This window comes from Streptopelia decaocto (genome assembly GCF_964273445.1).
Source record: "Streptopelia decaocto genome assembly, chromosome: 3".
Lineage (NCBI taxonomy): Eukaryota > Metazoa > Chordata > Aves > Columbiformes > Columbidae > Streptopelia > Streptopelia decaocto.
In genome coordinates this window covers 102,323,836-102,351,632 of record NC_138656.1, presented here as the reverse complement: position 1 = coordinate 102,351,632, position 27,797 = coordinate 102,323,836, and positions in this window count along the sequence as shown.

The window sequence follows — 27,797 nt, the reverse complement described above, 5'->3', positions numbered from 1 at the left end:
ACTGCACATACAACTCAGACAATCACTCCAATGGGAATCACATCATTAGGCATTACAGATATTGTCCCCTCTATGGCTCAGTATAATTTGTAGTCCCCGACGAATTCATACTGAGCGTGCATACAGGACAGTAATGTCCTTTGAGCAAGGGCTACTTCTCACTGTGCAATGTTAAGCACAGTGTAGGCTCTATCGTGTTCAGGGCCTCTAAGTGCTCTAACTTAATTTATGTAATTTATGTTCATTTGTTTTCTCTACTAATAAGAAATAGCAATTTATTCATCAACTATACAGCTATTTCTTTAAACACAACACAGAAACCTACAATGTAAGAGCCTTCTTGGGACACAGGAGCTGCTGTCTTCACATTGCTGGCACTGAGTCCTAGAGTTTCCCTCAGAAAATAGACCAAAGGGGAAAACCTCTTACCCTCCATCTCATTAGTAGGCAGCAACATACTCTCACCATACTCATTTCTGTGCTGTTTTTGTTCTGTCCCCCATGTTCACATTTCCCTTTCCTTTTGTTGCTGCATACAGATGTCCCATCTCAAATTGTTCTTTCTTTCTTTCTTCCTCTCAGCCTTCATTCTAGTTTCTATCTCTTAGGTCTCTCAGAATTTCTTACATTCTTCTCCTCTCCAAACCATCAATCACCTCTTTAATACACTATCTTTTGTGTTCAGATGCTAGGGATGCAGTAATCAGAGTCAAAAGATCATATCTCATAGTAAAACTTACAATCTTAATTTTAAACTCTCCCGCCATAGAGAATCTTCCTCACTGTTAAAACTTTCAACCATTCTCTTTTCTGTTCTAATAACTGTTTATTTATCACATTTCATTTTTATCATACCTTGAGATCAGTTCTCTCTTCTGACTTTTACTTTGCATTTCCTGATTTGTGAATGTATAACCTTATACCTTTGGGTTTGTCATAGTATCAGTTTTCAGTATTATCAGTTGTTATGCACAAACATGTTATCTGACACACAGGAGGCCCACAAAGACCTTAGTCTGAGTGACACCTAGAATAAAGATGGTACCAATTTCAAGTATGTATAGTTTCCACAACCTGTCCTGTTTTTAAACAAAAGCTGATCTATATTTGTACACCTAAATGCATTACTTTAGTGATTAATTTACAGACTCAGAATCCCATTTGGCAGAGATTCTCAGCAGCCCTGTGAACTGTGGCCTCAGTTTCAGACAGACCCACCTCTCTCACATTCCCTCCCAGCTGCCTGAAGCCTCCTACTGGCCAGGGAGTTGGATGCTGAGAATCCTCCCTGCTCACAGCCCAAGGAATTTATATGCCTAACAGCACCATTAATTCCACCCAACTCTCAGGCACTACATTGCTAAGCATCCTACCTCCCAAGCCTCCTTTACATTTGGCATTAAGGGTTTTTTCATAAAGAGGCATGTAGTATGGATGGCAAGTCACACAATGGTTAGAGAGGTTATTTATTTAAAAATATTTCACCACGAAAAACTCACCAAGATGACTCGGTTCATCTCAAAGGCTATTCTGAGGCAAAATATGGGGGTAGAAAAGTCAAATAAATAATATATACAAAATACAATTACAAATAATTGTGATTTTTGTGGAGAATGGGGTTTAAAAGCTGTAAAACTAGGAACTTTTTGCGTTAAGGGATCTTTACATGTTCCCATCCAGAGCAGCTGTCTAACATGGAAAGCCTATTATCTTTCATAATAATTAGCTCTACGCATTGAAGCATATTTTTCCAATATAATCAGGTACCAGATTACCATTTTTTAATTACATGCAGGAATATTTAAAGTATGGGCCCAAATTCTGCTGTATTCACCCACAAGAAAGCTGCATTGACTTCATATGGAAAAGATACATCAAGTAGATGACACGTGATCCTTGTGTAGATTAAGCTAATAGTTATCAAATATTCTTCCTTTGTCCCTGCAGTTTACATTCTTTACCACTTGCACCATGCCACATGAGAACTGTTTCTTGGTGTCCGCCACTATACAGATTATGTCAGGGAAGAAACAGAAGGTAACTCACAGGAGATGGATGGGCTTGGATTTACATGTCCCAGTCCTCAGATATGTCCTATCACCATCTTCAGCAATTTTTCAGTTAAACCCTCTGCTCTGGCCCTTGAGATGACCTAAAATTATCTTACCATTATGTGTGTAAGGAATTGAACATTCCTCCCAGCAACATAGCACTACTTCAAGGGCTGACAGTACAACTACTCTGAGATTATTATTTGTAGAGAGGGGTACAGAGAAGGCTAAAGATACCACAACTTTACTTCTTAAAACCTCTTCTACCTCTAGTAAATTTGAGTTTAACTCTTTATGATGAGCAATTTGAGACCACAGAACAAGACAGCAGAAGCATCAAGGCCGTAAGTCAAGACAAGCATTCAGAAAAGCTGGAGCCAAGCAAGGAAGGAGAGAAATATTTCAGAATAAGGACTGCAGTAACAACTGGATATAGATAAACCTCAAAAGAGTGAGCAGTCTGGCCAAAGTATCAATGCCGCAGAGAGGTGTAATGGTGCATATAGCACTCACATGTGATTATTGTAACATAAACAAAAATACCCAGTCTGGTGAGGAGAGTTTTATTCCTCCTGTCATGTTGTTGGGTACCCACCAGAGTGCCCAACAGAGGCTGGCTACTTCTAGCAAATGCCTGGGGCTCATTTGGAGACAAGTAACATCCTTGTCTCCCTTGGTGGCCGTTTGAAAGTAATAGGCACCTTTAAAGTATGATTTATCTAGACTGTTTTATGTGTCTATTTTAGAATTACTTGAATCAAACTCTACAAGTGCCTATTTCTGTATTCTTTATAAAGGGAAACTGTGATGACTAGCTCAGAGCTGAATATTTACACTAGAGACATTTGCATTTGGTGAGATGAATTCAAGCCTTAAAGTTTAAATAGACAAGACAAAGAATAAAGTGTTTCAATAACATAAGAAAAACATAACTTGTATTAGCATCTTGCCATACATCCTGAGATTTTTATCTTTGCAGAAAGAGGAGTTACCAGAGGGACCTGGACTTTTTACAACATTATTGGATATGTGTTTGCTAAGAATTGCTATTGCTGAACTTTCACAGATCACAAATTCAAAAAGACAATGACATGGACTTGAAAGGCAATATGTAAATGTTCTGACATCCAACAGAACAAAAAACACTGGAAGTCCATGTTTCTGTGAATCTGATAGCACATTCCTGTTTTTTTTTGAGCTTTTCTCCAAAACCAAAAGAAAGAGTTAAACTTGCTGTTACAAAAAACTAAGATCTCTGGCATTCTTTGTAAAATAACTGAGCTCTTAACACAAACATTAAATTTTACCATATTTGTTTTAAAAATTATAAGAATTAACAAAATACTTGTTCTTTCAAGCTATCTTCATGGCTATCTTATTTATTCAAATTTATGGGACCTCAGACTAGGACATCTCTGCGGCTTCTTTATTACACAAGCCTCCATGACTCATCACCAAGATGTTATATGAGTTGTTCTCCTATGACAACTGGCAGTCAGACAATCTTGACATAAATATCTCCAGCTTGGTTCTTAATTGTGAATCATCTGAACAGAAAGGAAATAATCTTTCTGGTATTCTCTCATAGTAACAACAAAAGATTAGCATTGTCTGAACATAGACAAGATCAATATGACATGCAAAACCAATTCTTTCTGCTATTGTTTCTGCCTTTCAATCTTTCCCTTGCTCAAATTTCAGGTTACTTCTACTGTGCATCTGGGAATGAGGTCCCACGAGCAACATGAAGACTCAATTGCCTCATGACCACTTTTCCCTTGTGGGCAACCAGCATCTATCTTGAGTCCAGACTCAATACAAATCCTGTCTTCTCCTGGATTCCTGGCCATGCTTTGTGATTGTACTGCAGGGTTAAATGGGATAGCTAGAGGCTTCTGGAATTGTTGAAACATGTCCGTGGCAGATAAGAGGATATCCTGAAGCACAGGGAATAGCTGGGGTTTGCACCAGGAGTACTAAAAAAAGCCATCTTGGATGCTTCAAAAAGAAAGAAGAAATAGTGAATGAATTGGGCCTTCAGCCAAGTTTCTTGCCCAGAGTGCAGATCTCATCAGCAAGTTGAATGAGACAGGGTACAGGAAAAAAAAAAAAAAATGTTTTGGACTTTGTTAGACAGAAAATTGTCTTGTTTTGATATTTGAACCTACAGAGCACATGGCTGCATATCAATGGCTTTCCCACCTGAGTTAAGAGGAATTCCTTGAACAGTGACAGCACTCAGCACAAGTGACCTGGGAACAAAAGGACATGTTAAATCATCGGTGCTTAGTTATGATTACCACAAATGTGAAAATGCTTCTTTGTGGCAGATTATTTACACGTTTTTATAAGTTTATATTATACAAACATTTTATTATATTATTATATGTATTACAAATAAATAAATTGCTACATTTGGCATTTTGGCATTAAAATTTGTTGGGTTCAAAAGGAAGAAAACCCTAAAAATTATTAATTCTTTGTGATTTGGAAAATAATTCTAAGGAAAAATGTAATTCTAATTTTTAAAACTTATGAAGGATTCTCTCAAATATGGTTTACATCCCTCAGTGGGTTGGCTTTTTTCCCTTATTTTTTGTACAAAATACACATCAAAGCTCTTTATGGTATCTTGGATAACAACAAAGCTTTCATGTAAACACACCTCTTATGTACCCTACTGGATATATCCATACATTCTGGGTTAAATCCTGAAGGAAATAAATGCCACAAAATTAAACTGATTTACATTGGCTGATATGGCAACTTACCCCATGTGGAAATTTAGCCTGCTTTAGTAATTCCGAATCACTTCAATTTATACTGCACATCCATGGGAAAAAAATGTCACTTCCACTTACAGCCTCTTTTCACTCTTCTGTGCTATCTTGGTTTGCCTGTAGCAAAGAAGATTGTATCAGATAGGCTAAGGATGGATCAACATGGGCAGACTGACAAATACCTGAATGTTTCATTCCCATTATGTTTGACGCAGTTCTGTGTCACATCTCATATTTTTGGTGTGTGTCTTGTAAGGAAGCATAAAAGATAACTCTTTGAAACACCAGAAGTGAATATAGTAGGATTTTTTCCTCAAGAGTTTCAATATTAAGAAGTGTAATGAAATAAAAATATATTGGCTAGCCACTTGTGTAGTGTAGAGCAACCTACCTCCTTTAGTTTTAATGCAAGTATTTGCACGTTCTTCCCTTCTTCTGAGAAGCTGAAAGATCATGCATAATCACTATCCTGCATATAGCTGTTACTTACATTATTTTCACAATTTGGCTATCAATGGATTTGATCTATTTTGCTCTGATGCGATTTTTCAAACATGACCTCAAAACCATTTCCCAAATAATGTTCTCAAAATAGCACCTCTCTGAAAAAAAAAATCTGTTTTGACAAATCAGAATTTTCCAATGCATACACATTTGCTCAAAAAGTCCTCCAAAGGTTTATTGACAATTCACTGAATCTTCCCTTTGGCTTCCTTCTTTGGAGGTAGCTAAACATTTCTGAGGTCTTGATGCAGGGTTTCAAGAAGAGGGTTACAATGGGAAGGACAGTCTTTGTCAAGAACAAACTGACCCTGACCAGAGTGAGGGACACTTCCCACTTACTAATTTTCCTATCATACTTGCAAGCAAATTTGTAATACTCTGTGAAAACACTGAGTTATTTTCATTGCTCCAGTCCTTCTTGTAGTCTTGGCCTACGCATTCAGGCAAGATGAAAGCATACAGGCAGATGAAGGTGGACATGTGCATGAGGAAAAGAATCCATGTAACTCCCTTACTCTTCAAAGCAGACAATGCAGTGTGCTGTCTCTCTGCAGACACCTCCTCAAAAAGGATCAGGAAATTAGCACAGTAGAATGAGGAGTTTTTTTCAGTCACAATGTGAAACTACTTTACATGATACAATGTTCCTGTGAGAGAATCGTGTCAGGATGGTGTTAATGCCATTTACTTATTCATTTGGAACCTGTAATGAAAACTGTTTAGGAAACAAATGGCTAATTATGTTCTACATGCAAAATAATAAAACATTAAGAACATGATCTTTAGCAAGGCTGGATATTAGTATTAAATAAGATATTCAATTTTATCGAAAAGGACAGATTAAGCCAATTCAGGCAATAAATAAATAAATAAATAAATAAATAAATAAATAAATAAGTAAGTAAATAAATAAAAATCACGCATAAGGTAAAAAGCTGATGGGGAAGAAATTTACTGGAAAAAAATATTTTTTCATGTGTACTACCAGATATTTATCAAGCATGGGTAGTAATACAACAGGTTAAGTTCATTCACTTAATTATGCCAGAGGGAAAAGACCGTCCCTTATCTCCCGTAGGGCATGCTCATGCTGCATGATGCAGTGCAACACAGAGGTATTCCAGGCAGCTGCAGTGCATACCGAGAGCAGTGTACTTGCACCATGGCATTGCACCAGCTGAGCTGAGCAGCTCTGCTCATACACCAGTACCCTTCTGGGACTGGAACCTGCTCTTTCAGCCTGTGCTCACATTTCCCCAGAGAGTACAGCAGAAACAACCTAGCAGCTCGTACAGCAGTTAACATCAGAAGCATTTCTGAATATAAGCTGAATATTGGTCAATATGTAGTTCCTACCTCCTAGTTCCTATAATCCTGAAGTTATTCTTAGATAGCTCCTAAATCTTTCACAGGGCTCTCAAATGTGCACACTAACCTTGGCATCCACTTGTACTTCATGTATGTTTGAGCTAAACAACTAATAAAGCCAGTGAGTAATGCTGCTGTAACACTATTAACTCCTGTGTGGTGTGACCTAACCTTCACAGACAGAGAGAACATGCCTTATTGAATGGACATAATTTATGCTTAGTTTAAAAGCTAAAAGAAGAGCCTAAGTATTTTGTCCAAATTCCTTATTTCCAAGTGCTTAGAAGAAAATAATAATCCAAATTTCCCAGCTCCAGAAGCTTCCCTGTCCTGATAAGGATGATTAATCCTGATTACAGTCCACTATACCCCTGTGATCTTCACACACCTGCCTGAAAACTACCTGGAGTTTGGTTTCACCACTGAAGCCTGGTACTCAGTGAAAAACCTGAGAAATCTTTTGGATGCCTTCTATGCTCCTTGTGTCACTCATTGAAGAAAATCCGTACCTCTATTACATGTATTTCCTCTGAAATATAAAACTGCATATTAGCTACAAAATGTGGGAACCACCGGACTATTCCCCAGTTTTTGTAGGCTAAAGAAAGGTATTCCTGAAAAAGGGATGTCATAGTATTTTGGTCCTTAATCTCATAATGGTAATGCATTTGTCTCCTTAATTAAAAGTGTAATTTCATTCCTTTAAGGCACTTTAAACTTTTAACATAGTTTTTAGGATGAGAGAATAGGGAAAGCAAGGGAAAGATAATCCTGCCCCCTAACCACAAGTGAAACTTAGAAACTAGGAAAACAGTTACAGTTACTTCCTTTTCCAGGTTGAGTGAAAAGCACATAAATGGCAAACATCTGCTCTCTGAACAGATACTCTTTTTCCATTACTGTCTATAAAGGGCCAGGTATTAATAGAGATAGCAAAGGCAAGGCCTGAACTAGATATTTCAAATAGTTCTGTTTTCATTTATCAGTCTGACTGCTAGCAATCGGGGAATTTTGTTAAAAACTCCAATGATTTTTATCTTGACAGTGCCTCTTTAATAACTAAATGGAATCCCTATTAATTATTTATCTCCTTCAAAGTGCACTGAATAGCTTTGCTGAAAATTACCACGTTCATATTTATAGAACACTAGCACATGTATAGCTAGTTTCAGAATTCATTATTTATACAGTGCTGGCTTTATTTATAGGAATCAAGTTCAGTAATTAGCATCATGTACAAAATGCCACCCATTTGGCATCAGTGGAGTGGGTACAGAGTGGAAAACAAATGCTAAAGGGAAAGTTCTAGTGGTTCAGAAATCAAACTGATCTCCAGCCTGTTAGTTAACATGGAAAAGTCTCTAGCAGTGATGGCAAAGTTCATGGAAAGAATGCCATTGAGTCCACTTTGTCATGCCTGGATTTTTAGTGGCTGTTTTAGTTCTTTAGTCTTTAATAAGTGTTCTATGCAGTGCGGTTACTGAGGCTTAACTTGTTCTTTTGAAAGAGATGGAGAAGAGCTCAAAAAGAAAAAGTGGACCAAATCCAGAGGGGCAAATCATGTATTCAAAACCCTTTACTTCTAAGGGTGCAGCACTATGAAAACAACATGTGGAGCAATTTCTTCTGGCCATAGTAAAAATGCAACCCTTCACCATGTCAGTGAAATGAATGACCTCTCTGTCACATGGGATTTTTTATGTTGTTAAGGTTCTGAAAAATTCCAAGCAACCTTCACCCTATATTTACTGGTTATATTGAAACTGGCCTGCAAAATACAAACCTGAAACTCTTGAAGGTTTATAGAGAAAAGCGTAAGGCTGTAATCCTGTGGCCTTGTAGCCTACAAGACTGAACGCAGCGCACTTTTATCGCCATCATGTAACAAATGCACCATCAATATTTCATGCATGTAATTTCAAATGAGTAAATAGCTTTCTGCAAGTTGCATAATTTGCTCATAATCTCAGTGCGTCTTCTTCCATTTAAAGCTAAGTGCCACAATTTTTAAAATGCCTCAGCAGGAATGACTCAGTCTATCCAAGAATGATAATACCTTACAAAGCCCTCAACCTCACTCTTGCTGACACCCATCTTTACTGCCAGGGTGAACAATTCATGCCCAGGCAAACACCAAAACAAAGCCAGACAACAGACCCTACCAAATATTTAGCTTTGCTATTATTTAGTCACTAAGGGAGAGGCAAGAGAGCAAATATATGAGAGCTGTGACATATGAGGTGTGCTACGTTTAGGGAAGCTAATGAAACCGAGGGCTCAGCCATTAACCTTCAAGGAAGAGAAGCCAGGCCTACCGCTTTAAAAATTACTGGGGCCAATCTTTCACCATGACAAGCATTAGTAATGAATAATTAAGCATTTAATATAATGTTGCTTTGGTGAAAAATGATAATTTTGCAATTGATGGCCCCTAAACCTATTCAGTGTTATTATGGTGCAATAAAAGCAGGAAGAGAGCATTGATGAAATGCATGTTTCTCAGTGGAGGGTTTTTTTCCCTTGTGTTGTTGGGTTTATTTCCTGATGGTTGGACTGAAGCAGTTACAGTTATTAGGTTCAAAATATTTTCAGAGATGAACAGTGGCCCTGCTGAGAGAATTTCATGAAAAATTTAAAAAGGAAAATTCAACCTGGAACAATCTCACGTCTCACACCAGCTCGCCTGAGGTCGAACTGTGTTTTCCCCCATAATACTCAGCTAATGTCGGGGAAATAAATCATTCAGCAGATGCAAATGCTGAAACCCTTCAAAATGAAACTTTAACAACTCAACTTGAGAACCTGTTTTGATTAAGTGATACAGTTATTTAAAACAATTTAACAGATGCTCTTTTAGTTAGTTCCCCATAATAAAATGTTTATTGCAAAATAAATATTTGAGTAGTAAATTATTTGAACTAAGACCACTCTTTGCAGTTAAGAAAACCGAAAAACTAAGCTGCAGCTGCAGCAACTCCTCATAGCCATCTCTCTCTTCCTCAGAGCCTGCTGCTGCTACCAATAATTTTAACCATAGATTATCACAAAATACAAGTTTTGGTGGGTCTCAGGAGGAGACAGAGTGCATTTTGTCACCAGATATCAGATTAAATTATATTGGTCTGGTTTAAATTGGTTCAAATATAAGTGTTTTAGAATCCACCCTCTGGTACGGCACAGAGGGGTTAAATAAATAATGACAACTTTTATACCATAGCTAAGAGGTGATGGGAAGTCTTCACTCTTTACAGTCTTTACACTTAGGTATGACATTTCCCAATGACATTCAGTGTACATTTGCTTCGACTCCCCCTTAACAGTTAAAGGCACTGCAAGTTTTCAGTGTATCATGAATTATCCTTGAGAAATAAAAGGCTAAAAAAAAAGTATCTAATCTTTCAATAACAGGATTTAGGCTACATTTTCCTCTCAGTGGAGCTGATTATTCTCCTAACCTCATGAAGACTGAATTACCTCACATATATGGTAAAACTCTCCTTCCAACTTTAAAAACCACCATGGCTTGTGAAGACTGTGTATATGTACATATACACACATCTCGTTAGAAGTATCAATCCCTCAGAAATAAATATAAATCAAGAAAGACTATACAGTTAAATTATTCTTCAGATAGATTGCAGTCTATAGCAGTTGTGTAGAAATGGCCACAAGCTGGTTGCAACAGCTTTTTTTCCAGGGTTTAAAAATGCGTCAGCTACAGGAAAATCTACTAAGCAGATTACTCCTGAAAGTCTGACCTTGAATGGTTCATAAATGAATGATTAATCCCAGTCTCCTAGAAAGAGATGAACTACAGCTTTTTCTGAACACCTAGAAACCTTTCTAGAAGACTATCTGCAGTAACCAGAGTTGGAGCATTATGAATGTCTGAACTGTAACTATTTTTCCTTTCTCCTGATAGTACATTTTTCAAATTAAAAGAAAAAAAAAGTGCTAGAGTGGCTTTTTCCTGACAAAGTTTGTTCTTGAAAAGCAAACATAGTAACTCTGCCGTGATTTTAAGTAGGTCTTAACTATCGCTGTTCAGCTTTGCAAACAGAGATACAGAGTTTGGGCTGGCAGTGCTACCTCATCTCCCCTTAGTTCCAGCTCCCCTGCTTCTTTTGTCATCCAATATCACCTGTGCCCTGTCCTCAAAGTTTAACAGCACCACAACACCCCATGTCATCTACACACCCTGAAAAGGAACATCTTATGACTGACTCTGAGTGCACAAACACAAAACCTAACACTTCGTGTTCTTAATTTCAGAGAATTTATACAACTTTTAACCTCACATCAGACAAAAAATTATTTCAGCCAATCACTGCCACAAGACAGTAAGTCATGACCAAGTTCCTCTTTCCTAAACAAAGAAATAAAACAGAGTGAAGCTACTAGCTGGAGTTTATTTTCTGCATGTTTCTCTTCAGCTTTGTTTTTCCATAGGTGTTTTTTATCATATATAATATTTCTACTGACAGAATTCCATAACTTCAGATACACTTAAGTGGAAAACCTGACTTTTTCTCTTAAACTGAGTAAAGGTAACCAGATTGGACCCATCCAATCTCCATATCACTTATTCTTTGTTCTTTCACCAGTTTAAAACCATTTTCTGGTGTCATTTTTCACTTCTTTTTATAAAAGAAAACAATATTTTAGAGTTATTTACTGGATCACTGCAGGAAAGTACCAGCCAAATCTATTCTTAAAAACAAACAAACAAACAAAAAACCCACCTCTGTTCATTTATTGTATTACTACATTCCTTAAAACAATGGATGGAAATATGTGCCTATAGCTAAAGGATAGTGTTGATAACAGTAAAAGCTTATTTTCAAAACAATACTTTATCACTTGATCCTGATCCTTTCTTTGCACAATTAGGATGAATTCTTGACTTCACAGACATCTAGGAGTCAGATTTCACAGCTGCAACTACCTTGTGCATGTATATTTAAGGTGTCTATACATGGACGAGAAGCATTTGGAAACTCACTCTTTCTATTTTCTAGATTATTCCAATATGAACAAGGTCTCCAGTCACATTGGCACAGCATTGAATCCAAACCAATACATGCTATAAGAGACATAGTGTATCAGTTTGAACAGAATCACAAGGTGATTCCACCTGGCTTTTGTCATAGGTTGGGCAAGATACTCATAAAAGACCAGAGATGTGGTGTTAGAAACTTCAAGGCCCTGCATCTTCACAGTTTCTGACTCCACAACAGTTTATTTAAAAGGTGATATTCAGGAAAACATGAATACCATGTTTTGCCAAAGTGGAAACACTATGCTTAGTAGGAGTCTGCACTTTGGACCTCAGCTTAAAATACTCATTGTGTCTTTCATATGAATTAACTGAGATCTTCTAAACAGAGACAATATCACCTGCATAAGTTTACTGCTATTAGCACCAGAAATCCCTATAGACAGAAATTACAGTAAGGCCTTGTTACCTCACTCTGAAAACAAAAACATCCGTAAATTTCGGCAGCACGAGACTTAGTGAGAGAAAGGCACACCTTTGAGATGGAGTTCAGTAAGACAGCAACAACCCTCAGAGAAGCTCACCTGGGATCAGAGAGGGAGCAGCAGGCTGAGGCAACAATTAGCCTTCCTATCCCTGTTTTCCTCAGGATTTTTCCTTTACCTCTACCCAGTCAGTGGGTAAAATGATTAGACAGATTCAACTGAGAAAGGCAGTTCTGCCCAAGACATGGGCTTCACATGTCATAAGCTTTATGGTTCCAAATAATATTGTGTCCAGTTCTGGGCCCCTCAGTTCAAGCAGGACAGGGAACTGCTGGAGAGAGTCCAGCACAGGGCAACAAAGATGATTAAGAGAGTGGAGCATCTCCCTTATGAGGAAAGGCTGAGGGAGCTGGGTCTCTTTAGCTTGGAGAAGAGGAGACTGAGGACTGACCTCATTAATGTTTACAGATATGTAAACGGTGAGTGTCACGAAAATGGAGCCAGGCTCTTCTTGGTGATAACCAATGATAGGACAAGGGGTAATGGGTACAAACTGGAACACAAAAGGTTCCACTTAAATTTGAGAAGAAATTTCTTCTCAGTGAGGTTGATAGAGCACTGGAACAGGCTGCCCAGGGGTGTTGTGGAGTCTCCTACTCTGGAGACATTGAAGACCTGCCTGGACGCCTTCCTGTGTAACCTCATCTAGGTGTTCCTGCTTCAGTGGGGGGATTGGACTAGATGATCTTTTGAGGTCCCTTCCAATCCCTAACATTCTGTGATTCTGTGAAATTCAAACGGCATGTCTCCATAGAGATACATATGCTTTCACCGAACACCCTTTCACCCAAAACCAAGCCAATGCCCTCAAAACGTGTATGTGTGTCCTTGCTGTGAGAGAGAAACCTGGTGTTTTCAGTGCACAGCACACTACGAAGACTACACTTCTTCTATTTATAAGCTGTCCAACATGGTTTCCTCCCTATCCTTTTACAGAAATATCTACACTGTCACACAAGGCAATGATGTGTATTGCCTGAATCCAATACTGGATTATAAGTATAAAATGCAGTTTGACTCTCTTCCGTCCACATTTTTAGTGATTTCCACTAAAGATTCCCCTTTTTACAATAACAATTTGGTCTCAGAAATGCTAATGTAAAAAATATAATTAATCTAAGATGATGGGAGATTAGATTATTAGATAGAGGTCAAAGGCTTGCATTCTCATCTTAGTCAAACCACACTCTTATTGTGTTACCTTACCAATTACTTTAATCAGTTCCCTGTCAGTAAAATTGGCTAAGACATTGCTATCTAAATTGTTACACATGTTCCAGGGGATCAAAGTCAGTAAAAATCATAGATGGATCAGTTACTTTGGTGAATACAAACTAAAGGTATCTAAACACAGATATGATTACTGGGTAAAATTAGGATATATATATAGCAATTTGGGACCTGTTGTTTTATAAATACATTTTTGTATATATAGATGCATATACAAAAAATATGAATAAAAAGCATGAAACAGCAGTTTCTAATATACAGCTCCATTGCAAATTACAATCCTTTCCAATCACATTCTTTTCCAGTTGATTTCATTTTTTAAGTTTACCATAATAGATCTAATACATGAACAAAAGGATCCAAGGAACAGCTACTGAGGATACACCTAGTCTGCATGATTTACTGTGTTCACTGAAGCAAACCAGCAGTATTTTGAGTGTCTTTTATTTCATCTATATAATTTTCACTATACATTTTATCATGTCTGCAATATCTTTAGTAACAGAATCTGCTGGAATTTACAGCAGGTATTTGAGAAATTGCTGCTTCCACCTTCAATCCCAGAAGACAAAAAACCCCTGCTTTGGTGGTCTATGTATATGTGAAACTGGGTGCATTGTGGAATGTGCTTAGATTTCACAGGACAAAAGATTTCTGCCTCTATACAGGGACCATCCAACCCTGAGATCCCTGTGGATGAATCAATACCTTGAAGTGTAGCCATGACAACCATAGAGATCAAATAGGCTCAGCACACACAGTATTCAGAGTATTGATTTTTCAGCACAGGACAATACAGTGCTCTCAGTGTCTGAATATGGATGAGGAATAGCTGGCTGAGGCAGACTTCTCTTGCAAAGTCTGAAGTGATGCTGCTGCTGAGGAGAGAGCAGCACTTCAAGGAATTTCACATCACTATGGAGAGGGTGTCTGTTCTCCAGTCATTGAAGCAGACTGAAACTTTTGTGTCCACAGCTCACAGTCTTACGTTTCCAAATAACTGGTTAGCACGATCATGAAAAAAACCCTTTATTATTCCCTTTTGTTGGAAATAAATATCACTGGCATGCTGCGTATGCTTACTACTAGGGCTTTACATCTACAACTCTCAACCTTTAAAATATGAAGCTACTACCCTTTAAATAAATGAATTATACACACACACACACACACACACACATATATAAAATAAAATGTCACCAGCAGTTCAGAACTGCAGTCCATCTGCTCTACAGAGGCAATAGCAGTGCATCATTGTGCTCTTGGACTCTATTCTGTTCACATTTAGTAGGGACTAGATTCAGAGATTTCTCTAAAACCATCAGTATGACTGTGATCTTGAGTGGTCTGGAATGCTATATTAACAGAATTAATGGAAATCACACCCAATGAGCATGACCTCTGATAGTTAAATTTAACTGGAACAACAGAGCATTCTATTCAATGTGTCAGAAAGAAAAAGCACTCAAGAATATGGAACATGTTCATGGAGCCATAATCACTGTTAACATAAAAACTTACTTAGAAAACATCATTTCCTCAATTATCAATTAAACACTACAGTTACAAATCAAGATAATTTATTTTTCCACAAAAGAGTCATTAAAATTATCTACTAAAAAAAAATATAAAAAATCAATCAAACAAACAAACAAAAAAACCCCACCTCACTATGTATTTTAAAATAACAGCCAAAAATAGGATGTTTATACCAGGGTGCAATAATCTCCAGCTGTCTGCCTGTGAAACTTCATAAAAATCTCGTGTTCTGCCACCTCCCAGGTACTTGCTCAGTGGCCTGAAATTGAATTAATTTATAGTGAGCCAACAACAGTTAAAAAAAAAATGGAAATTGTCCAGTTATGTTAAGGATATTTATACTGGCTATTTCCTCTCCAGACCTATATTATGTTGTACTGTTGCAAGTCTGCAGCTGATCTTCATTGCTGCTAATGTTAATCCAGCTCTTTGATGCCTATGGAATTATGTCAATTTGAAGCAAGAGGGAATCAGGCCAAACTCTTTCATAGAAAAAACACTCAAAATACTAAAGGCTAGGATTCCTAGAATCACATTTAAATAAAACTATAAATTGCATTTTATGGATTACTTTCATTGTAACACCTTTTTTTTAGATGCATACTCAAAAAGTTGCAAGAATGTGTATGTTTGCTACTACAACTAATAAAACTGTTGTGTCTGCTAGGCCTCATTGAGCAGGCCATACAGGACATGTGCACCTTTTGCTCTTTCTTCTAAATTACTGCTAAACAAGGAGCTGACATTTCTGATCCTACCCTCTCAGTCAAACTGAGCTGCCAGGAAATCATCCACTAACATCCAAAAGAGATGGACGAATTAGGTCTAACAGTTACCATATAGGAAGCTATGGCTAGTTTCGGACATGTATCTCTAAAGATCAGTAAGACCCATAGGTTAGATATTAACTGATATCTGATTGTCTCAAGCTACATAGATAGTGCATGTTAATATAGAACAAAGTTTGGGTAAGAAATGCTAAGCAAATTGAAATATTAGAGTTATTAAGGAGAAAAATCTGTGCACATCCAGTAGTAAAAATATTAATTGAGGCAAAGCTATTTTGCAATATCCTATACTATATAATAACAAACTGATTTCAGTCTTTGGGGAATGAACTTGACCTGCTTCTCCACATGCTTCATAATGCACCTGTGATAAGTTTTAATGGTCCATGACATTTATGCACCTGTTCCCTTCCTGTTGATTTGCATTCCTTTACTGGAAATAATGTGGTCTTGTTTCTAATTGCATGCATCTGTCCACAGTTCAAAGACTCTAATTCTTCCTAATTAACAGATAACTGACTATTTGGAAAACTTGTCTATACAATTCAAAATTCTCTGTCAGATTATAATCTCTGAACATGCCTATGTCAGAATGAAAACAGTTTGAGGACTTATCTTTGCCTGTATATTTTTATTTTCCATGTTGCACACTATTCAAGAGCAGCAGATAAGAAATAACAGAAGAGGAATGTTTACTTAAGCACTCTGCCACTGGAAAATATTTAGCATAGACAACAAGCCAATTACCACCCAAAGCTGATCTCTGAAGGATGTGGTCATGCACACAACCATGTTACCTGCCTATATATGTGGTGACCGTAGGGAAACTGATCCAAGTAATACCTGACAAGCAGTTTGGAGAATAGCACAAAGGCAGAGTCAGCTGTTGTCCTTCACTTGTTTTCAGTCACGAAAGCCATTGGGGAGCAAACTGTCTGCATGAAGAACCTGATGAACTGGAGGAAACATTGATATCTAGCAGACAGACTTCCCATGGCTTCCAATGGATGGATGAACTAGGAAGTCCATTGCATTTTTTCTAAAGCAATATCTAATTCCATATTTTTTCTACAAGAAAGTAAAAACATGATCAGAAATTGCTGAAACCCCTATTCTGTTCTTCGTGTGTTTCTTCATATACCATGCTCAAAAATACATTTATGAAACACCATTAAAAGGTTCAAATACCTGTAGAGACTGTGAAAAACCTGTGCTTAAGATGTCTTCTCAATTGTAAGGTCAGACAGTAGGGACAGCATTACTTACAAGTCCGTTGAATTTCACTTGGAAAGAGTGTTCAACTATGCCTCTCTGTATACCTTACACTTCACATGCTTTTATACCTTTACACATGTTGTGGGAGGGGTTTTCTGCAACAACAATAGACTTGAGTTCAATCTTGTGAATCCCTAACCTTCTCTATAATGCTTACCACTTTTCCTAGCCTGTATTTGTCCAATTGATAAACCTTTCCTATAAATAGTACTTGGCATGTGTTCCGATTAAGCAGCATTTTTCCTCAAATGCGTATAGTTCAGTTAAGTCAAGGTAATTCTGAATGTCAATTTTAGACTCCAAATTGCTGAAAAACGTTTCCCTGAAAAGTTTATAACAAATTCATAAGCAAGCATGTATAAAGTCTTGCAGATTATTTACTGTATACATATATCTTGTATAAAATATATATTAGAAGCTTTAAGGAGTCAGAAACCAAATAAGTGTAAACAGTATAGCACAGTAAACTAGAACTCAAACCAATAATTATAAATAATGTATTTTCCAGGATACTGTGATAGCAGTAGAGCTCAATCCGCTTAAGAGGCTAAACTGCCTGTCATGGTCAGTGAAGACTTTTAAGCCCTTTTAGCAGTGAAACTTGGTAAATCTATTACTTTAGGTACTAAATACTGATGCAAGAGAGAACTGGCAATAAAAGTGTGAAACACAGACGCTGCGAGGCTGACTAGTGGGACATTTTTGCTGATTGAAGAAGGAAAAAAGGAACAGTTTCTTAAAATGTTTCCAAATCATGTTTCTCCCCTGGAAGACAGTAACCATTACTCTAGAAAACTGGTGACTGGAAAACCTGTTTAACTCTATTTGCCTGCAAAAGGATTACAAAGGTCTAAATTCTATCTAGTGGTTGTGAAAGAACTTCTGTGCGGAAGAACAATTAGCTGCCAACAATGAGGGAAAAGTTTTCAAAGATTTTTAGTCAAAACTCACCATTTGTTTTGCTGACCAGCAAGATGCCTTGAGGGTACCTTCTTAACATCATATAGCAGTGGAGATTCCCAGACCAATGGAAGTACATGTTACAAATGACAAAACATGTACAGGTTAGTGTAAGAAAGACTTCTTTAAGTAATTAATTGATTCCCTCCATTTTAAAGTTCTTTGTCCCCTTTAATCACCCTGAGGACAGATTGATTCATTTAAAAAAAAACCAAGACACATGCTCTAATGTGAATTGAACTTTTTCATTTTGCCAATATGCAATAACGTCCATTTGAAAACTTAGATCAGAAACTTTGGCCTGGATTTTTTACTTTTAATCCAGTAACACCCTGCTATGGTTTGCATTGTTTTGATACTTTGTGCACACACTTTTCAAGTCTCTGATCAGAGAATTTTTGTGCAGAGGAAAACTGAAAGTATTAAAATAAACAAAGAGAATTTTTGTGCCTGGGAGCAGGTGTCGCAGCAGTTTGATAAGATTTACAGGTTTAAAAGATATTACTTGCTGTTACCCTAAATGTCAGATGCATGGTTATAGTGGGCATCTATTTAGTAGAGGAGCTTAATCCTTCCTGCTCCATCAGCACGGAAGCCACAAACACTTCTGCCATATGCCAGTGCAAAGTCAATTTAAAGGATACCAAATACTGATGAGCCAACTGTAGTAGACGGAAAGCAGCAGTAAACCATCCGTAACAGCTCCATACAAACTGCTGAGCCTTGGAAAATTATGAAAATTAAATCTGAGTTCTTGAATATTTTCAGTTTCACCATACACTCTTGGCTACAATGCTAATCACAGCACAGAGGAGTTATAATAGAATGACTGATAAAGTGTGAAAGAAAAATAAACCCTAAACCTGCTTAGAAAATGGCTTGAAGTTTTATATGTAAATACAGATAGACAACAGGACTTTCTGTCAATGGCCTTTGCACAACTTCGCTTACAGAAAGCCTGGATAATTGTCTGGGAAGAAGGTCTGGCTGAAGTGCCTTGAGGGCATAAATAAGCCTTTGTGGCCTTAGTGATCCCAGGGCTGTGTCTGACTCTGGTTATCCTCACCGGGCCTGATCCCAACCTGTAGTCTAATCTCCCAACTTGACCTTCCTCATCACCATGAACCTGCCTGCTGATCTGGGCTCTTGACTGAATATGCCCATGGTCTCTGGGTCTGCTCTGCTGGGTTTCCTTCACAGATCTGGGTCCTGGCTGGCCGGGTCCCTACCCTGCCAGCTGTGCCATCCCCTGGATCAGCTCCTCACCCCATCCCTTAGCTCCTCACCCCATTCCTCAGCATCAGCTGGCCCTTGCTGCTCCCCTTCAGTTACTCAGATCACGTTCAAGAAAACATAAGTAACCTAAGTCTCTTTGTACCCATTATTCCACATTTTAATTTTAGACATAATAGCAAGCATCTTAAAGACCTGTCAGAATCTCTCCATTGTGCTTTACAATGAAGGAAAGGATTTAAAAATTGTGTATGCTCTTGCAATTTTCTTTAACATCTTTGAAAAGTTGTTTAATTTATAGCAGTCATCTGGTGGCTGACTAGAAAGTCTGCTAAACCATAAATTTGGGGTTAAAATTCCTTTTTCTGTAACCTTGGAAGGGAATTGCATCAATGAGATACCATGAAAAGTGGCACTGTAATGAAGACAGGAATTTTCAATGGTTAGGAAGTCAGGTAGGTTGACAGTCATGACTAGTGTGACTAGCACAACTATTCACCTTCTCTCATTGCCCAAAATCCCTATTCTGTCCCAGGTGACAATCTTAGCAGTAACAGTGCACCAGGTATGGATTTTTGCTACAAAAGGAAACTAAGCTAGATTGGTTAAATTAATTTTTTTAAATAGTAGATCGCTATTAATTTTTTTATTATCTTTCTATTGCTTACAAAAGCTTTATTGGTTATTTGTTCCAATTTTTTTTTTCTAGAAACTGTAGTTTAGCCTCATCCCTTGCCTCTCCTTTTTCGTTTTCAGAACATAACATGCTATATCTATTTAGTTTTCTGCCAGGTATCCTCCACAAAATAACCGGTAAGAACCATTATTCTCTTTGTAACTAGCCTATGATGAAGCTTACCAAGAAGTTGTCAAGAAAATATCTACTTCATCTGTCCACAATGTACTGTGTTCTTGTCTGAGTTCTCTCAGCTCTTTGTGGTAATAATCGTACTAAGAAGTTCCTCATAACTGAACTTTCCATTTCTTTTTATGAAAACCAATAGAAAAAGCAACCACGAAACACTGCTGTTCTTTTCAGGATCATTGGCCATCACTGAAAAGGAACAGATTTTCCACAAAATGTTGCTGATAATATAGTTACATAACTATTTCCTTTACTCTTGATGTCTCTTGGTAGTTGTTCCATACACTTTTCATATTCTTTTATAATTTGCTTCTATATATGCTTAATAATTTGACTTAGTTTATACTTTTCACATACTTTTTATCCTTTGATGTCAGTAACGAGTTCATGATTTTGGCAAGTCAGTCTCCTTCTACTCTTACTTCCTTTCCTGCAACTACTGATCATACCAGCATCTCACCTAATTCTATCAATTTAATTACATTAGACTGCTTTTTGTTTGCCTGTTTCTTTTTTTTCCTTCTGTAATGATGACAAACATATCTTAGTTTCTTTAACCAAACCTCTTTCCTTTTTCTATCAATATATTCTTTTTGAGTAAAAACTGTAGACTTTGTTTTTTGGATTAAGGAAAATGAGGAAAAGGTCTAAACTCATTCTTTATCAGCTACCTGCTTGAAATTTGCAGACAAAAGTTATGCAATAGGAGTCTTTAACATCAGCTTTTGGAATCAATAAAGAACTTGCATATAAACTCACAATACTCTTTTTTTTCCAAATATTCTGGGTAGTGGATTGTGTCATACTCAGAGGTGTAATTATTTGGCTAAGAAACCAGTGAAAACATCCATCAATATATATACTGCCATCTATGTCTAAAGTACACTGTATATTACTGAAATTTTAAATTTATATTTACAGTAGTGAATAACAATGGTGTTGGATGTTGGCTCAGATTCTAGTCCAGTAGTTATGAATCAAATATAGGCAGCAGAGCCCACCACACAACCAACAAGAACAAAGGGAGTTTTCAGGCAAGACATGACAGATTGCAAAACCAGCAAGTGGTGGAATACTTGAACAAAGAGACTGGATATCCAAAATATCCCTAGGCCTGGCATCTGCCATGACATCTCCTAAGTCTGTTATACCTGGACTTCAATCTATTGAACAGTGCTCTACTGATTTGGTAGAGGATGGGGTGGGAAATGAAGCCCTTAGGTGAGACATAGATATAGCAGGGGAATATCCAGAGCAAGTATTGTTCATGGTGCACGTGGATAATAGAAATGTTTCTTATTTTTAAAAGCACGCTTTGGAAGTGATTTTGTCCTCTGACATAAGAAATAAAAAGCACAACATAAGGTAAAAAGCTGATTTCCATCCAAACTAAAATGTAAAAATATGTAACAGCTTGGCTTTAAAAGGATGTCCATCTGTTAGTAAACTAGTGATCCTACCACATCCACAATGGTCTAACAAATTACCAGCCAAGAATATTACTGCCCACACCCACGGTTCAATAAATATTTAGGGCTGCATTTTTGTTTACAGAAAGACTACTTTAAATGATTAAATGTAAGTTGTCCTATTTTAAAATATCTTTAAACTTCTGAAGTATTACAGAAATACATAAGTGAAAAATGTTCCAATGTTCTATTGGAAAAGCAGCAACCCAATTCCTTTGCTTGATAGGAGAATCTTGGTCTGAATCCTGATCACAGTATTTGAAAGTGTTTGTGAGTCTGTGGAGGTAACAGTCTTCCATAAAAGCGTACTTGGCTAGGAATGGTGTTCTTGGCTAACTGGATGGATCACAAATGAAATAGCTGCACTATCAATTCCAGCACATTGAAGATTGCCCGCTTAGCAAACACATGCCAAAGCAGTTTCATTACTTGCCATACCCAAGCCAGCTAGATCTAAATCTGAAATTATGTTCCTAATATACACAAGACCTTGAAGACTTTATTTTTATGCCACTCCAAAGATTTTACACCATTAAAGAAATACGGTCAGAGATTGGGAATATTTCAATTTTCTTAGGTTTTAGCATCTCCTTCTGTTTCCACAAGAGCTGTGTTTGGAAATGAAAATAACTGAAGTCTCAGAAAAATAGTTGTTTCCATTTGTTACACTTCATGCAGAACAGTCTCCTCACTGATACACCATATGAGAAGATGCATGCAACACGTGTACAGCTGTTCAACCAAAATGTCACTATAAGAATCTATTACTATTGTTTCATGTTATGAACCTAAATTTCACAAGGCTGGAAATGAGTCAGCAACTTTTAACCAAGAGTACCAACAACAATAATTATTAAAATTATGTTACTTGATATATTTTTGTTTGGGTCACCATTTATAATTTAAAAAAATGCTTAAAGAATATGGTGATATAGACCTTGTATCACAACACAGAGAGACTTCTCTTAGAATGTTTATTATGATTTACTACTTTAAGTTTGGAGCAATAACAGTCCATTTGGATCAACATAACTATAATTCTGCTGTCACTGGCTACTTGACAAACAAAACCTCTTACAAATTAAAACATCTTAGGTGACTGCCCATGGATTTGAATAAAAACACTGGAAAACAAAGCAGTTTATTCTACAATATTGATCTAGAATTACTTGCTAACAACATAACATTTGGCCTTTGGCAACACATGAACATTTTTCATCTCAAGCACTGAAAAATGCTAAAAAACAATCAGAAAGATTAGTTCAGAGATATCTATAGCCTATCAGCCTTGCTTGTGGGAGGCACTTCAGAGACCATCAGCTAAGTCAGGTGCAGAACAGTGCATACTACACACAAAGCTAGTCATATGCAGCATAGTCTATATGCAATAAGGATTTTTTTTAATTTATTTTAGCATATAAGCTGTTCTACTCAGATAAGTGCAACTGATTACTCTGTGGTCTTCGTATATGTTAATCTGGAATGTTACATTACTTTCTATTGTCTTCATTTTTAACTTCTAACCTTGGCTACTGACACCTGCCCTGTCCTCTGCAGGAGCCTGCCCACAGGGACAGGTTCAGACACAGACTCTTCTGCCAGGGCTCTGAGCTGGGCAGATGTGCCCATACCAAACACATCAGCATGGCACAGGGCTAATAAACCTCCCACCAGGACTCTAGAAAGCCCTCATGTAAGGCTGCATTAATGTGACTAATAAACAGCGGGGACTGGGACAGACACCTTCTACCCAGCTCAGAGAGTGAACTTCTACTCTCCTACCTTGTCAACCATGCCCACTGCCTCTTTCCCACAGGCCTGCCCTCCCCCTTCTTTCTGTCAGTGCCCTGTAGAAGCCGTCCAAGCCATTTTAAATAAAAAACTTGTCACTAATATAAGCCTCACAAGTCATCACGCTGCTTTTCCAAGACCTTCCCCGAGTGCATGCTTCCAGGCACAACGACTGCTCATGGTGGCTCCTCAGAGAGGCCCAGGCTTTAGACTCCCAACATGATGGGCAAAATAGTCCAGAAAAATATTCTAGCTCTTCATTTTCCCCCACTCCAGGGCTACCTGAGCCAGGACAAGACCACTGGGATTCAGAGTGTTAAGTGGGCCTATAGAGGATAAAACTCAGCCTTTCTTCGTTTTGTTTTGCTGCTTTGTATAGAGCTTTCCCAATGGCAGCTAAGGAGACCTCACCTGAAAGATGGAAAACAGAGTCCTTGAGCATTCCTCAATGTACTTTGCAATTAAACTGGTGCTGTTTTAAATGCTATATAGTGACCTTCCAAATGGTACCTATTTTAGGGAAATATTTTGTGATATTAGTTTAATTTATAGAAACATGAGTCTATAAGGAACCTGGGCGACCATGTTCAACCTTCTGCTATTACAAACAAACACGTTATACAATCATTTTAATAAACTGAAGTGCGCTTGGATACCATGGTGATGAGTACTTCATAAATATGTATATTTGTAAACATGCAGAACATAAAATGACAAAACTTCAGTGGATGAACAAGAGGCTTGTGAGTTGCAAAGGTGAGTGCAGCACAGCTCTAAGGGTATTACTTTTTCTTTTTTTCTTTTTTTTTCCAAGACACTAATGAAAACTTTACTGAAAACTTCACACGGTCTCAAGGAAGGGTTATGTCAGCTGGGGAAGACATCAATTTCAAACACAGGAATGATGAGAAATACAATAGCAGAAGAAAGACAATAAGAAGGATAGTGAAAAACAAAAAAGACCACTGCCAACATAGGAAACTTACCCCATTCTTTGCAGTGTATGATGCAGTGGCAGTAGTTTAAGAGAAAAAAGTTCACAGGCATTTATAGATTTATCCTTAAGTTATCACAGAATCACAGAATGTTAGGGATTGGAAGGGACCTCAAAAGATCATCTAGTCCAATCCCCCCACCGGAGCAGGAACACTTGGATGAGGTTACACAGGAATGTGCCCAGGCAGGTTCTGAATGTCTCCAGAGAAGGAGACTCCACAACCTCCCCGGGCAGCCTGTTCCAATGTTCTTTCACCCTCACTGAGAAGAAGTTTCTTCTCAAATTTAAGTGGAACCTCTTGTGTTACAGTTTGCACCCATTAACCCTTGTCCTACCATTGGTTATCACTGAGAAGAACTTGGCTCCATCCTCGTGACACTCAACCATTATATATTTATAATGAGTTTAACCCTCAGTCTTCTCTTCTTCAAGCTAAAGAGCCCCAGCTCCCTCAGCCTTTCCTCATAAGGGAGATGCTCCACTCCCTTCATCATCTTTGTTGCCCTGCACTGGACTCTCTCCAGCAGTTCCCTGTCCTTCTTGAACTGAGGGGCTCAGAACTGGACACAATATTCCAGGTGTGGTGTCACCAGGGCAGAGTAGAGGGGAAGGAGAACCTCTCTCGACCTACTAACCACCCATCTTCTGATACACCCCAGGATGCCATTGGCACAGTGCTGGCTCATGGTCATCCTGCTGTCCACCAGGACCCCCAGGTCCCTTTCCCCTACACTGCTCTCTAATAGGTCATTCCCCAACTTATACTGGAACCTGGGGTTGTTCCTGCCCAGATGCAAGACTCTACACTTGCCCTTATTATATTTCATTAAATTTTTCCCTGCCCAGCTCTCCAGCCTGTCCAGGTCTTGCTGGATGGCAGCACAGCCTTCTGGCGTGTCTTAGTAAAGAAAGTTTAAAAGAGAAAAAATTGACCCTTTTTTAAATAATTTCCTTATCTTTATACATATCAGAAAACCAGGCACCCAAACCAGGCTTAATTTAACATTCTTAATCATAAAAATTAATTTTATTAATTCTGCACCTCTAGTTTATTTATCTATACTTAGCTTTCATGCATTTACAGCTTAGTTCTAGAAAGTAACTCATTCTTTTATTTAATGTATTTTGGTGTGTTTTATAGCAGTTCTGATTTTTATTTCAGTAAGGTTTATCAACTTCAGTATAAAACTGAAATCTTCTCCTATATATCCTTGATTCAGTCTCCTTCCATTTAGGAGACACCCTTTTGGTAGCCACACCTTTATCACACAAGCTGCCAGAAAAAAGGAATTAAATTTAATAAGAGACACCTTCTATTTACAGCCACAGGGAGAAGTAATTAAATTTAATGGAAGCTGCTCTAAATAAAGGCACAGAGAACCTCTACTCCTACCCTGCTGAAAATGAGGTTACAGGTTATGTACAATGGGTAACATCCAAACCATTTGCAACTCCATTATCTCCAATGGACTTACAGCAGATATATATTTGGCATACTTTTCATTCCAGACAGGGGAATGAGGAGCAAAGCAAAAAAAAAAAAAAAAATTAAAAAATCATTTTCATTCTTGCAAGTTCACAAAAAAAAAAAAAAAAGAATGAGAGCAAATGTTATAACAGGTATGATTACAACAGAGTAGAAACAAATGCATTTCTTCTTCATTTGTTTTTTTGGTTTGGTTTGGTTTTCTTTGTTAACAATATGAGGTACATGGTTAGATAAAAAAGTGAAAGACCAGGTTATTTGCAGATTTCCTAGGAAATCCCTATGAGGAATAATGAAAGCATTTACTGTGGTAAAAAAAAAAAAAAAAGAAAAAATTATCTCCTAATTTCTTAGCCAGTGCAAAATTTCAGTTGCAAATGGAAGCAAAATAAATTTAAGCTCTATCAGACAGGACACATTCCCATCTGTGCTACAAAAAGCAGATATATATTCACTTGAGAATTCAAACAGATCGTTTTGTTGAGTCTCTAATGGACGATGCAATCAAAATTAGGTTGTGGTTTTTTGTTTGTTTCTTTATTTGTTTTTATTTTTTTCCCTAAAGACATTGCTACATCTCCTTTAGTTGGCTGGCTTCTGGAAGAAAGCCTTGATGGCCCAGAAGCCTTTGCAAGGGAATTGTCAGTATGGTCACAATACATCAATCATATTTAAAAAAAACAAAAACAAACAACAACAACAACAATAAAAAACATTTACCTTTATGAAATAAAGTGACTTGAGGAGAGCAGGACAAATGTTTCCTGTTCAAACTGTGTGGGTTTTTCAACCAGATAATTTTTTTGCTGAAAAAAATTGTTTGGTATTTTGTAAGAAAAAAAAAAATAATTCACAACTGCTATAATTCTTCTGAAAACAAGAAAGTCTTGGCCAAAAGATTGGAATGGCTCAGTCTTACTATGACATCTTGTTGCCTGCACATCTATTGCTTTCCCATATGCACTTCCCTCTCTTGATCAAGCTGACAGCCGTGGTGCAGCCTCTGCTACACAGGGCAACCAGAAACTCTTGTGAGGAGGGGTATTCTCTGTCAAGAGCTCAGACATGTAGTTGTACCAGAGAAGCCTTTACTCTTTGTCAAAAATATAAAATAAAAGAAAGAAAACTTCCAACATGTAAATTTCAGAGTGTTTGCACTCACCAGGCTTTGTGCAGAGAAAACCAACAGTCTGGCCAGAGTGTTGAGGCCTCACTAACAGACTGCTTTTATGGAAGCATAATGTGATGGTCATGAGCGTTCTCATCACAAAATGAGACCCAACTCAAGAGTACTGGATCTTAAAGCATGTTCTTAGCTAAGACAGTGAGACTAGCTCATGAGATGGGCTTCATGGCTATAGCTGTACTAAAAAACTAAGCAGGACAAGTTGGATTCATTGCTGGTTGTCTTTGGTGAGTGGGACTGAACACCTTCTGTCCATATGACAAGACCTTCTGTTCATGCACCCGCAACAGGGTAGCTTCATTCATACTGTCTTTGGATGTAGCCCCTGACCTGCACTGTCCCCTGATACATACCCAAGCATTACCTGGGAATACGCTATTTGCTACAAGTTAAAACTGTGCCATGGAGCAGGCTAGATACTACTTCTGCACTCTGGACAGTTGCAGCAGTGCTCAAGACTCTGTACTGCTAAGTTTAGTGGTTTCAGGAGGGTACAGCCTCTAATTCCTGCTACCAACAGGAAACTGAAGTCTGAGGGAAGTGAGGCATAGATTAAATAAACAAATGCATACGGTTCACATAACCTAGAAGACCAACATGATAAACAATTACATACAAAATACATACATTCCAGTGCACCAAAATTTGATCACAGTGGCATTTCAATACCAGGCTCAAAGTTACAAACAAACTCACAATCCAATGTCTGCAGACGATTATCAACAACTTCTGTG